The sequence below is a fragment of the Mirounga angustirostris genome, unplaced genomic scaffold (assembly GCF_029215605.1).
Source record: "Mirounga angustirostris isolate CCGP_5_RB_7025 unplaced genomic scaffold, mMirAng1.0.hap1 SCAF_17, whole genome shotgun sequence".
Lineage (NCBI taxonomy): Eukaryota > Metazoa > Chordata > Mammalia > Carnivora > Phocidae > Mirounga > Mirounga angustirostris.
The window spans coordinates 9,109,705-9,124,337 of record NW_026991725.1 but is presented as its reverse complement, the minus strand read 5'-3'; positions in this window follow the sequence as shown (position 1 = coordinate 9,124,337).

Below are 14,633 nucleotides of genomic sequence, written 5' to 3'. Positions count from 1 at the left end.
GTGTGCTCTGCATACCCAAGCAGCGCCCAGCTTCAGGTGGGTTCTGCCCCGGGCCCTCTTGTAGTGCTAGATCTGCAAAGGCTTGAGATCCACCCTTCCGAGGGCTGTGTGCTGTGCACCCCTGGCATATGACCCTGTGTAGGCAAAGGCTGGGCAGCTGGAGCGGGAAGCTCCCCTCCCAGGCAATGGGGAAACCGCATCACCACCCAACCTTTCTTGAGCGCCTGCTATGTGCTGGCACTGGGTGCCCTGCTGTCAAGGAGCGCAGTCTCTTGGGTCTACAGTTATATCACAGGGTGATGGGATGGTAAAAGGGGGGCATCATAGTGGGCACTGAGCAGGGAATGATGAACCCTGGGTGTGGTTGGTGGGTGGCTTCCCAGAGTGGTAAAGCCCTCCACATTTGCTCTGTGCATTGAAGGAAGATTTGGGGGCAGGGTGGGTGGAGGGTTTTCCTGAAGAGGAACTAGCATTTACAAAGGCTTGGAGATAGAGTCCGGGCAGCTCCCCCACTTTGTCAAGAGCGCTCAGAAAGGCTCCAACGGGCGCCTGGGTGGCTCAGTTGGTTAAGCGACTGCCTTCGGCTCAGGTCATGATCCTGGAGACCCGGGATCGAGTCCCGCATCAGGCTCCCTGCTCAGCAGGGAGTCTGCTTCTCCCTCTGACCCTAACCCCTCTCATGCTCTCTCTCTATCTCATTCTCTCTCTCAAATAAATAAATAAAATCTTTAAAAAAAAAAAAAAAGGCTCCAACTACAGTGAAAGGACACATCCCAGACTGGGGGCTGTGGAGTTGGGGGGGGTGTTCAGGGAAGTCCCCTTTTCTTTGAAGAGGCAGTGGGAGCCCAGGTTTGACAAGACTGGTGACATGACCTGGGAGCTTGGGAGGTCGCTCTTCTGTCTGGCAGAAGGGGATTTATTTAAACAAAAGAGAAAAAGGAGGGTGAGAGTAGAGGAGGAAAGCGAGACCAGTGTCTGTTCTCTTTCCTCCTATGCTGGGGCAGAGGGTGAGGGTTGAGGGGGTTTACCCAGCCCCTCACCTCTGGTTGGGGCTGTGGCCCTGGGGGTGAGGGTGGGTAAGATGCTGAAGAGACACTCCCCGCACATGGCAGAGGGACACCTGCCAACCTGAGCCCAGGAGCCTGTTTTCAGGGGAGCGAAGGACCCGCTTGTCAAGCTTGGAGGGCCTTTTAATTAGTTTTACAAGAGGCCTCCATCTCTGTGTGTCTCTCTTCACCAAGATTCCCCAGGGAAGGAACGAGGTAGAGGGGAGACAGGTGCAGCCGTTCAGAGAATTTCTCCAAACCCTCATGCCCACAGCGTTTGCCTCTGATTTTTCCTCTTGCGTCTTGTTTCCCCTAGAAGAGAGATCCCCCCTCGCCCCAGGACCAGAGGTGGAGGAAGGGAGAAGAGGTAAGGGTGGGGCATCTGCCTACCAAAATTGAATGCTGAATGTTTGTGTAGAGGGGATGCTGGGTGGTAGGAAGCATGAGGACAGGTTGCCATATACTTCCTAGCTTTGCCCACTGACCAGCTCGGTGGACCTGGCCATGTCCTATACGCTCCTGAGCCTCACTATTGGAATTTACAGATGGGGCAATAATGCTCATTGTCTGGCTCACTGTCTGGAGTCATGTTGGGGATGAAATAAGATGTAGATGAGGCATCTAGCGCAGACCTGGCAGGGTCCAGTCTTCAGCTTTGCCACAAGCTGGCCAAATGATGTCCAGGGGAAGTGTGAGGTGAGGGGTCAGCCTTGCAGAGGTCTGTTAGCAGGTGGATGAGTTCCTAGGTAAGGCCATCAGCCTTTGGGGTATATTCCTCAGCTTTCAAATCTGCTAGATGGGGTTAATAATATATTTACTTCATAGGTGTGTGAAGATTAAATGAATTATATGTAATAGTGTTTGGCTATAGGGCTTAATAAGTATTAGCCATTATTACTGATTTTATTATTACTGTCAGTTAGCTGCTGAGGCAAGCTCTCTACCCCAAGGATTGGGTCACAGGGGTCAGAACGGAATAGAACTTGGCCTTAAGAAGGAGGTGGGAGGCCAGAGAAACCATTCATTAGAACCCCGGTCCAGGTCAAAGTTGGAAGCGCTAGGTCATGCGAAGACCCGATGGGTTGTCTGGTGTGGGGTGTGTGTGCCCAGGGCTGGTGTGTGGCTCCCTACACCCCCCTCCCACCCCTTCAGAGTTCTCTCAGTGTATTTCCTGCTCACCTTGGGTGCTAGCTGGGGAGGCTGGGTTAAAGCTCCCAGGCCAGGAACTCCTGCATCCCGGGCGCCTCCACACTGGCCTCCCATGGTCACTCAGAGAGGAGCAGGCCTGGCTCTGCAGGAGAGGTGATGTCAGAGGAATGGGCCTTTCAGCCCAGCTAGAGCTTCAGGGGCTTTTTCTCACAGAGGGGCTGTGCTGGGAGAGGGGCTGAGAGTCAGGGTGGAAGTGGGAGACAGCAGATTCTGAGGGGGGGCCCAGCTTCTGATCTCACTGGCAAGTACGATCATGACCCTTCTAACCCTCAGTATCCCTGCATTCGCTGATTCATGGGAGAGGAAGACTTTGTTGGTGGGGAGGGGGGCACCCAAACCCTTAATTCTGTCCACAATTGGGGTTACGTATTTAGAGTTGTATCTGCTGGACCAGTGGAAGGGGCAGTGAAAGCCAGGATGCTGGGGAACAGTGAGGTCCCTGAGGGAGAATTCATCACAGGGGGCTGAGGAGGTCCAGTCTTGACGTCTGGCTGCTGTACATGCCTGAGGCCTGGAGGGACAGTGGTTCTGGGAACAGGCATGTGGCTGGTCATCAAACCCCTTTGAACCCAGTGACAGTGGTAGCCTGAGTGTCCCCAGAGAGAAAAAACTGTGTGTATGCCAACTGACAGAGTCATTTCATTTACTTTCTAACCCGTTGGGGCCCAAACAACACTGTGGTGGGCCCCTTCCCTGCCAGCACCTGAACATAACAGAGATTGAGGGAATGTTCTTCCCACCCTGCACGAGAATGCTGAGTTCTTAGCACAGTGCCTGCTACAAAGTAGGTGCTCAAACATAGTTGGTTAAAGTAATGATAAGATGAAAAAACAACCCACCTCATTTAGTGAAGGGTTTTGTTGCAGCTAATTAGCAGAGCAATCAAGAACGTGGAAACCCAGGCCTATTCATGAGTGAGATGCCCCTGGGGGCTCCCAGGTATGGGAGGGAGTTGGCAAAGGATTGAAATCCCCAAGTTGGCAGGTAGGTGCTTGGAGCTAGCAATATTTGGGTGGTGTTCGTGCCATTCACGCCTGCAGGCCGGTGAAGAAGGGGCCATCTCAATGTTCTCTGGATGAGGGAGAAAATTAGTTTGTCCACAGGAAAGGTGGGATCTAAGTGAGGGAAATGGAAGTCATTTGGCAATGCTGGCACAAACTTTACACCTTTATGACTCACATTTATTATTTTTCCTTTCTCTTCCCCGCTCATCTTATTGATGCACTCATGCGTTCCGAACGTGTTCATGTAGCTCTTGACATCTGGGGGCGTGGGCCCCCCATGAGGAAGGACCAGTGGGTCTGCCAGCGTCCTGACTGTGGGAGCTTGTCTCCGAGGGAGGCTTGACAGGCCAGAGAGCCTGGAAAAGGGTTATGATATTTCCCTTCTCATCTTCCGGTGCCCAGCGCTCTCATGGTCTTCTCCCTCTCCTCCTCAGCAATGTAAGATTAAAGACTGTAAATTATTCATTCCCAGTTGAGTGGAGCACATTTCAAATCAGGACTTCCAGCCATCTCGTCTCAGAGTTGCTAAGGGCAAAGGCTCACATTTCTGGGCCCATCATCTCTGTCAAGTCAAAGCCCGGAGATCCAGAGCCAGCCCTGCCTGCACCCTGGCCTTAGCACCTGTCTGATTTCTTCCCTGGTTTTTCTCTGTTCAGATTTCCCGGGCCCCCTTGGCCCCCGAGGAAGCTCAGTTGTCAGTGTGACCACCTCCTGGGCACGTAGCTGTGGCCTGTGGGCTCCAGGGTTACTGTTGCCCAGGGCCCTCAGGCTGTCTCTTCCGGCGGGAGCAGGGAGCCTGCGCGTTTGAGAGGAGGGCTTCAGGTGTGCTAGGCACGGGACAAGCAACAGTACTGACAAGCACTTCAGGAAACAAGAGTGTGGAAGAGCACGATTCCAAGTACTTGCTGCCTGCGCTCTGAGTGTTAGCCATTCTCCTGAGCACTGTTTCTGTCGAGCCCCACAACAACCCTAGGAGATAGGGACTGTTTCTATTCTGATTTTGCAGACGAGGAAACTGAAGCTCAGAGAGGTCAAGTGACTTGCCCAAGGCCACACAGCCAAAGGGGAGCCAAGCTGGGATTTCATAGCCAAGCAGGCTGATGGTAGAGTCTGCACAAGGTGCTGCTCTGTTAGTTTGTTTATCCTTACAATGACCCCAGGGAGAGATGGGGAAACTAAAATCTGGAGAAGATAGGTGACCCATTCTGGGTCATGCAGCTTGTGAGGGGCAGAGCCAAGATTTGAATCCAAGGCATTCGAATTTAGAATCCGTGCTCCTTCTATCACTCTTCCTGAGACCAATGGACAAGCTGACATTCTAGACATGTTATGAAGGGAGGAAAGGAAGGGGCACTTGCAGACCCCGGGAGCCTTGGCCTGTATGCTTGGGTGGGGGCGAGGGCCACAGGGATGGATCCAGGCTCTTTGGAATTTCCTGAGAATGAATTTCAGTAGATGTGTTTGTGATACGGATTCAATCTCACACCACCACCATATAAAGATTCAGAACTGACAAAGGAGAAAAACATAGATGCCTCCTATCTGAGACATTGCTTATCATTGAGAGTTTATCTCGAAGAAGCAGAATAATCATAATACACAGCCCCCACATGTGCTGATTCGCTTGGTTGTATGTTTTATTTGATTACAACATGGAAGTCTGTTCATGACTTAGGGCACACTGCTATGCCTGGCTTGCTCACAACTGAGAAATAGAAATAGAGGCACCAGGAGGGCCCAGGAGCATCAGATACTGAGGTTGGTGCTTTAAGAACGTGTTAGTCGACAGAGACCATTGTGCAGCCCTTCCGGTGTGCAAAGCCATTCCACATGTCCTCTTCATGGGCCATCACAGCAACCTGGGGCTTTCGTCCCAGGGAGGCACTGGTCAGAGGTTTGGGCCATTCACAGAGGGTAGGGAGGAAGGGGAGTAGGGTGAAGGCAGTGTTTGGTTTGTGTGAAAACTGTGAATGTGGGGCGTGGAGAGTGTGTTTTATTTTAAAGACAAATTTAAAAAAACCCCAATTTTGTCTTATGCCTGAATCCAAATAATACTAATCTTATTTATGGTTTTGTTGTTGTTGTTTTTTTTTTTTTTGAGCACTTACTATCTGCCGGGCACTGTGCCAGGTGTTTACAGGGCAACCTTATCAAGTAGGGAAAAAATCATTAACCTCATTTTACAGATGAGGGAGGTGCCACTGGAAGGGGCCAAGGTTGCCATACAGTTAGTAAAGGAAGGAGCCAGGCAGGCTGATGCTGGAGCCTGTACCTTTCTTGCTTGGCTGTTCTGCTGGACACCGTCTGTCAGCGACCCAGGCCTCCCTCCAAGAGCCTGGTGGGCAGTGGGAATGAAGGGTCCTCTGGAAGGAGGGACCCATCTGTGATGGCCTCAGCCATCCCACTTAGCCTCTCTGGGAGCCTCCAGGAGTGAGCAAATGATATGTTCTCTCGAAGGAGGGGGTCTGGCTTGCCCCACACCTATGTGCCACTCTATGTCTCTAAGGCACATTTCCCTCATCTCTAAAGTAATGTTTTCCCCATCTGTCTCAGAGGCGCCCTGAGACTTGTGGCCCAGGCCTGGAGTCTTTGCACATGCCATTCTCTTGTTGGAAATGCCCTCTTCTCTCCTCTTCCCCTGATTGGGTCTTTTTAAACTTTCAGCTGTCAGCTTCAATATCATCTTCTCCGAGAGGCACTCTCCCCTTCTTCCCCCGATGGACTGGCCTCAGCCCCCACCTCTGTCAGTCCTGGGGGCTTTCCCTGGCTTCCTCTACTTCATCCCAAGCCTTCCTACGAGACCTAGCCCTACCTGTGTATGAATTATTCAGGTAGAGGCTGAGGGCTCATTATGGGGACAAATATTCCAGCAAAAGCCATCTGGAGCAGAGAGAGAGTGGGGTAGCATTTAGTGTCAGGAAGTGATTTCCCATGGTAATTAAATGCTCACACCAGTGTGTGTGTGTGTTGGGGGATATATTTTATCACTGTTCCCTCCCAGGGTCTAATCTAGCCTGTGTCACACCAGACTCCTGGGTCTAAACAGAGCAACATCCCCCCCCCGCCCCCGCCCTGGCTTGAGGGGGATTGATGTTTCCAATTAAAAAAAAAGAGGAAGAATCAGGGCCTCTGTGAGGTTCCCAAGAAATGATGGGAGCAGTGGGTTCAAGGGGAGCTGATTATGTAGATGTATTTAAGCTCTCAGCAGGGAATGGATGGTTTCCATAAACCTGCTGGGGGCCAAGACCCCCACTGTGTTTGCTGGCTCAGATGTGGCTGGGGTTTTTTTTCCTCAAGTTACAGAGGAAGGGGATGAGCAAGTGCTCGGGATGAGCAAGTGCTCGGGATAAGGGGCTGCCTGTCAGGTGGGGGACCTGGTGGGGTGTGGAGAATGGTGGGAAGGGCCCTTTCTCTTCTGGAGCACACACTTAGCCCCCGTCCCCACAGGGGTGTGCCTCTAGGTGACATTTCACTGGACAAATTCTAACTTGGTCTCTGCTACAGACATGCTGTGTGGCCCTGCTCCGGTCCTCTTGTCTTTCTGCACTAGGTTTCCAGTGCATAAAATCAGGTGAAGTTCTAGAAGTGGATGGTGGTGATGGTTGTACAACAATATGAGTATACTTACCTATACACTTAAACATGGTTAAAAGGTAAATTTTGTTATGTATCTTTGCCACACACACACATAACTCTAAAAGAAAAATTAGGTGTATCTGAAGTTTCTTTCCTGCCTTAATGCTCTGTGGGTTGATGATCCTGGATTCAAAGAAATGCCAAGAGCTTTATCATTATTTGAGGAACAAGCTATGTGACCTCTACTAAGTTCGTTTCCCCCTCTGATTCTACCTCCTTTGGTGGTGGCACAGTAGTTTCTCCAGACCTGGCCACTTGCTTCCCCTCACTGTTTTCTCCAAGTCTCCTGCCATGCCCCTGAAGTTTCTCCCCTCCCCAGAGGCTGGACCACACCACACTGCTTTGGTATTTCCACCATCATTTTTCTTGGCCTCTGTGGCTTCTTCTAGGGACCAAGAGGGACCTCTGCTTGGCTGTTCATTGAGCCATTGAAAATTTCATGGATAATTCAGGAACACAAATCAAACAGGAGGCTGGAAGCTCTGGATTTATGAAGAAAAATGAGTCAAACTTGGCAATTTATGAGCAGTTCAGAAGAGCAGCATGGTTGGTGGGGGTAGGGGAAGACTGGAGGACTGGCCTAAAGGGCTGGAGGGCATAGTTAGGGGAGGCAGAGGTGGGAGTAGGGCTGGAAAGAGTGTAGCAGGCCTGGGCCTAAGCACCCAGACCACTAGCTTTGTGGAAAGTTGTCTGTGTCCTGGCCAAATGGGGCAAGTGGAGTCCAGTGAGGGGGCAGGGACGCCTCAGGCTTCAGAGGGAGTGGCCAACCCCCAAATCTGAATTTGGTACCAAGGAGAAGGGAGGTGAGGGGAGGGGGCATATTCTCCAGCCTTGGGGGAGTACTAGGCCAGAATTGAGAGGCTTGGCTGGCCTGAGAGAGGGAGAGAGGGAGAGAGACCCTGAGTTGTCAAGTGGCTTCTTTGAGGCTTTTCCAGTTTCCCGGGGCGGGCGGGGGGAGAGGGGAACCCTCAGTCTGAGGGTGGTGGTAGACTCCATGTAAATCCAACCCCAGGAACCCAGACAGACATTACAAAGACTATCCCCAAGGTCAAGGCCCCAGAAATTTATGGGTCCCAGTAGAAGTGGGTCAGGAATCTGACTGGCTTTGCTCCCATGGCTAACCAGTAGCAGCTGGTTCCTGCCATCTCCCCAGCGTGGTTCTTGCTGGATAGTCCCACCGTCTGTCCAGTTCCCCTTGCTTGGGATGAACTCCAAGAAGTGCATTTGCAGATAAGTGGTCTAATAGAAATGCCTATATCTGAGGATCAGGGAGGGAGAGACAGGGATGAGCCCCCAGTAGACAATGCTTGACAGGATGACACGTAAGAAGTCACATCACCTATTAGGGCTCAATTTCCTCATCTGAAAAATGGAAATTCCCTTCCATCAGCCCCTTTCATAACTCATAAAGCTGTAGTATGGATGAAATAAAATTATAAATAAACAAAATAAATTAAAATCATGAATGAATGTGTGCTTGGTATCCTCTAAGGTGTTGTGTCAAGGTGGTGGATTCTCTTAATTTTCCATGGGAAATTTTCCATGGGTATCTACCACAATCACTTTTTCTTCCCTTCCTTTTCTTCTTCAGATTTCCAATGTCTGAAATGAAGAGATTAGACAAAGTCAACTCTTAGTCCCCTTCTGACCTGAACAACATCTGACCCTTTGACTGTCTTGGTATCTCAGTTCCTGATCAATATGTTCCTAGTTGAGGGTGGGGCTTCCAGGGTCCAAGGCTTCTAGTAGGCAGGACTTAGTCCAAACAGCCATTTAACAAGATGAGGTCTAGGTAGGGAGCAAAGCTACTGAAGCGCCCTACTGAGTAGGGCTCACTGAATGTGTGGCTAGATGTGTGCATTTGAATGACTTAGATGGGTGGGGCTGTCCCTTAGAATATATCAGAGAGATTTCCCCAGAACTCCAGTCCTTTTATGTAAAACATTCCCACTTTAAGAACTGAAGGAGGAATGAAGAAGGTGGCATGTGAAGGGTTTAGACTCAAGAGGTAGGGGTGGAGATGTACTATTGATCTGGGAATCATTATTTAGAGTCAGTGCATAGTTATTGAGTTCATACTACATTCCAAAGGCTGTTCCAGGCACTTTCATGTTCTTCTTTAATTTGCTTCCATGATAACCATGGGATGAAAGTGGTGTTATTCTCTTTTGGCAAATGAGGAAAATGAGGCTGAGAGAAGTAAAGGAACTGTTCAAGGTCACACAGGAGTGGTAGAGCTGGGACACCAACCAGGCCTATCTGACCTCAGAGTTGGAGCTTCTCCTACAAAGTGATATCTTATTCCAGGCCCACTTTTGTGTCTGGTAAAGCCCTAGAGTCATCTCACCATTGGTCTTCACTGATTTCTCTTTGAAGATGGTCACATTTTCCTGTTTCTTCATATGTCTAGTAATTTTGAATTGTATCCTGGACATTGTTAATGAACTACTAGACTCTAGATTCTATTATATTCCTCTAAAAGACTATCAATTTTTTGTTTTTAATTTGACTGAACTCAAACTTCAAACTCTGTCTCTCATATGGTTGGCAGCAGCTGAAATCTCAGTTCAGTTCATTTAATTTTAGCTGGAATTTTTGTCTCTCCTGTGCATGTATGTTGAAGGATCAGCCAGAAATTTGGGCAGAGATTATACAAAGAAGTTGGGGCTTAATCTCTGTGGCTCTTTCCTTTCTGGGGTTTCTGCCATCACTTTCCAGCTGCTGTGTTCACCCACATTTTCTCTGTTTCTTTGAGCTACTATGATTTCAGATTTCCTATAAATCTAGCTATCCTGTTTGACACCAAATATGGTTTGTTCTTAGGAAAAATGCTTTAAAAACATAAACTACACCCTTGTCATTCTTCCAAGTATCAATTCCTCTGCAATTTCTGCCTGTTTGTTGTTTTACGAGTGCCTCTGGGTAGTTTTGAAATATTTTATACAGAGTTTGTAGTTGTTATCTGTGGGAGGACAAGGCTGATAGGAGCTACTTGACTGTCATTGGAAGCCTTGTTCTTCTTTTGAGCATGTAGTTCCTTCTATGGCTCTTACCAGGTGGGTTTCGTTTCGTTTCATTTCGTTTCGTTTCTTTTCTTTTCTTTTCTTTTCTTTTCTTTCTTTCTTTCTTTCTTTCTTTCTTTCTTCTTCCTTCCTTCCTTTCTGTTTTTAAGATTTTATCTATTTGTTTTAGAGAGAGAGAGGGAAAGTGAGGGGAGGGGTAGAGGGAGAGAATGTTCAAGCAGACTCCCCACTAAGTGTGGTGTCCCACATGGGGCTGGATCCCACAACCCATGAGATCATGACCTGAGCTGAAATCAAGAGTTGGACGCTCAACCAACTGAGCCCCCAGGTGCTCTGCAGGTGGGTCTGTTCTTAAAGGTATATCAGGACTATCAGAGTTTCTAGGAATCTAGTCTTCAAGTCCTAATAGCAGGTACTTATACCAAGAGAATGATGTGTTGTAATTGGCTCTTAGAAATGTCGTGCAGCTCTACTGGGTATTTACCCCAAAGATACAAAAGTAGGGATCCGAAGGGGTACGTGCACCCCGATGTTTATAGCAGCAATGTCCACAATAGCCAAACTGTGGAAAGAGCCAAGATGTCCATCGACAGATGAATGGATAAAGAAGATGTGGTATATATATACAATGGAATATTATGCAGCCATCAAAAGGAATGAGATCTTGCCATTTGCAACGACGTGGATGGAACTGGAGGGTATTATGTTGAGTGAAATAAGTCAAACAGAGAAAGACATGTATCATATGATCTCACTGATATGAGGAATTCTTAATCGCAGGAAACAAACTGAGTGTTGTTGGAGTGGGGGGTGGGGTGGGAGGGATGGGGGGACTGGGTGATAGACACTGGGGAGGGTATGTGCTCTGGTAAGCGCTGTGAATTGTGCAAGACTGTTGAATCTCAGATCTGTACCTCTGAAACAAATAATGCAATATATGTTAAGGAAAAAAAAAAAAGAAGAAGAAGAAGAAGAAGGTAGCAGGAGGGGAAGAATGAAGCGGGGGAAATCGGAGGGGTAGACGAACCATGAGAGACGATGGACTCTGAAAAACAAACAGGGTTCTAGAGGGGAGGGGGGTGGGAGGATGGGTTAGCCTGGTGGTGGGTATTGAGGAGGGCACATTCTGCATGGAGCACTGGGTGTTGTGCACAAACAATGAAGCATGGAACACTTCATCTAAAACTAATGTTGTAATGTATGGGGATTAACATAAGAATAAAAAAATTAAAAAAAAAAAAAAAAAGAAATGTCGTGCAGCTGTGTCCAGGACAACCTTCTGAGAGGCTTTGCGTCATGTGCATGTTACCTTCAATATCACCTTCCTTGGGAAACAGTGCTTCTAGGCTGCAAGGGGCATCCATCCTCAGATCACTGTTCCAGGTACCATGATGCCGGGAGTTGGAGGGGCAAGCTTTGTCCCTCTCTCAAGCACATTTTTGGCAAAGTCTCCACTGGGAGGGTAAGAAGGGTCAGGAGGGAGAAGGATGCAGATTCCCCAACTCGCCAATGTCATCCAAATGTATGTCTGCTTAAACTTTGCCTTAGGGAGTTTGTCAGATGGCCGCCACCTGTTTAAGTTCCCCCAGACACCTTCTGGAGCTGCAGGTGTGTGCTGAGGGCTGGAGGAAATTGGCTCTTCCCCAAAGTTCCTTTTCTCTTTTGTTGGCGATAACAGAAAAGCCAGAGCATAATGGAAAAATCCATGTGCTTTAAAAAATATTCCTGCTTTGTAGAGGGTTGTTTTTCTCCCTTTTTTCTTAAAAAAAAAAAAAAAATTCTCTTGTGTGTCAGAAAGATGAAGCCAGAAGAGAAATGTCCCTTTGATGGCTGAGAATTATTGTTTTAAAGGCTTTATTTAAGCTGCTCTTAACAAAACTCAAGCATCTGGCTTATGGTGCCTGTGTGCCAACTTTCAGCTTGAATGGAATGCACGAAGATGGCAGGCTCCCAGGCTGGAAGGGAGGAAGGCAAAGCCTGCTGTGGTCTGCTTGGCTGATGTGACTGCTGTGGTCACGGACTTCGCTGTGCGTCCTCCATGGGGCAGGGGTGGAGGAAGAAAATCACTTTCTTGAGCATGTTTTTATGCTGGAGACATTTTGCTAAGGTGACTGTATCTGTGCCTATCTCTCAGGACTTGAGCTTAAGAGAAGCTGGGCTGGGGGGAGAGGAAAGGAGGGTTGTGTTTATCCAACACATCTTCTGGGCCAACCATTGTTGGGTTCCATTCTTACAATGACTCCATGAGGTAGGTATTTCTGTCCTTTCAGTCCCAGTAAGAAAGCTGGTTAGAACTTGCCCAGGTTTACCCGGTTAGCAAATGGCAGAGTCAGGAGTCAGTCTCAAGGCTGGTGCAACTCGAGCCTGGGTTTCTTTCATGATCTCTAGCTGCTTCTCACATGAGCCCGGCAGGCTGGCTTCTCCAAGCCACCTGCTATCTTCCTCCCTCTAAAATGGAAGGGGCTATTCTCTGACTTGGGGTATAGGGAAGGAGGAGAGACGGGATGGGCTGTCACTGCAAGTGACTTCCCTGATGATTCTGTAGAGTCAGAAATAGATTCTGTAACCTAAATTTGTGTGGGGGAGGTTTATGAAGCTGTGCCCTCAGGAAGCATACAGTGTTCCAGGCTGGACTTCTGGCCTTGCCCACCAAGAGTTGTGTAATGTTGAGCAAGTTACTTGACTTCTTTGAGCCTCAAACTTCTCAGGTGGGGATAAGACTACCCACTGGAAAGATCCTAACTAGAAATGTACATAAGAGCCCTTGGCTCTGGGCCTGCCACAGGAGAGGTGCTCAGCAAGTGCTGGTCTCTCTTCTTCTCTCAAGCTGCAAGAGGTCCAGGTTCTGGCCTCAGAGCCAGAAGTTGAGATGCAGAGAGCTCTAGGAAAGCAAGGGAGACTAGATTGGGAGGCAGACCCTTTGAGGGGCTTCGGCTTCATCAATTGATTGGTCAGAGAGAGCCAGTGTCCAAACTGGTGAGGAGGGCTGGGTGAGAGAGCAGGAGGCTCTATGTAGGGCTGCTCACATGTCTCCTACCTGGTGGACCTGAGAGCCTGGAGGTCTTCCTGCTGGAAAGCTCCCTTGGAAGCCATCATGTCCAGCTTTCACGTTTTATAGGCAGGGAAAATGAGGCCAGAAAAGGAAGAGGCCTTGGCCAAGGCTCTGTAGCAGGTAGGAGGCAGAGCTGGGGCTTTGCCTCGGCTCTTCAGCTCTGAAGGCAGGGCTGGGAGGGGGAAGGCAAGTGTAGAGTGGCACAGCCTGAGGGCACTGGGGCTGTCGCTCCCTAGCTACTGCATGGCTCCTAGGGCCCAGCGGCCTTTACCGAAGCCGGCGGGAGTGGGGGGGCAGTGGGGGTGACAAAGAAGCTGGAGTGGCCCCCGCTCCTGCTGATGTGCTTCTGATCTGCCTGTGAGCATTTGTTTGCCTGCTCTCTGATCACTGTGTGGGTGGGATCTGCCCATTAGTATTTCACACCCAGGGTCTCAGCACAGCCAAGCAATTAGGATGCCCAAGATCTGAATCTCTTGCTGCTGCCTCTCAATATACTCAGGAAAGCTTTCTCTTGTTTTCTTGAGCCTCAGTGTTTCCAGTTGTAAGATGGAGGCAAGTGACCTGCCTTGCAAGATAGGAGCGCTGGAGAAATCCCTAAATTGTGCGTTGGACACCCTAGAAGTTAAAACAGATAAATATAGGGCATCACTGTCATGAATTGGTGATTTGGTCTTTTTTCCTTCCCTTCCCTTCCCTTCCCTTCCCTCCTTTCCTGACATACGTTGAGCATCCTAGATTGAGAAGTTCCTTTTATCCATCCACCTGCCACAGTGTAGTGATAAAAGCCAGGACTGGGAGGTAGGACTGTGTAATGGAATTTTGCAGGAAAGGGTGAGTATGTTTGGAGAATTTCTTGAGACCTCCAGGAACCTGGGGAGGCATAGGAAAGAGTGGAAGGAAAGTATATAAAAGATAAAGTGGCCATCAGATCCCCAGGAGAGGCTGGAGGAGGGGAGTTCAGGGGAACATTGGGTCTTCACTGTGGTGAGGGGACAGGGAATTCTGTATCCTTTTCCATCAAAACAAGATACCTAGGGGTCCTTTTGTCCAGGCTTACCCCAAGGAGCTCAGGTAGCAATGGCTGCTGTAGGTCCTGCTGTCTGGGGTCTTCTCTGGAAGTTCCAGGATCTGTGCTGTGGAACCTGGGCGAAGGGACATGGCAGGAGGCATTTTCATGGTCTAGATCCCAAGGCAGCTCTCCTGGTGGGCCTGCCCATGGGTTCCTCCAGCACCCAGTCCATTCTGCCCTTGGCGTTCCGTTCTCACTGGTGGTTGGTTGGCGAACTGTCTCTCCTTGAGCACTGGGATTACTCAAAGATAAGGACTTTGTCATGTTCACCACACGTAGCCTACCTATGGCTGATCAATGTCAAGGCTGAGGCCATGTAAAAGAGCCAAAAGAATAAGGATGTTGCAGTTGATTAGATCTGAGTTAGAATTCAAGTTCTGCAAGTTTCAAGCTATGTGACTATCATAGGTCAGGTTCCCCTAGAAATAGATTCTATAACCTAAATTTGTGTGTGGGAGGTTTGTGGGGGTTGAGTGCTCAGGAAGCATACCTATAATGGAGTGAGAGAAGCAGGGTGGGGCAGAACAAGAAGTTGAATCATGGTATAGTTGCAACAGAAGCCTCAGCCAATCCCTGGGGGAGTTTTAGGGCCAG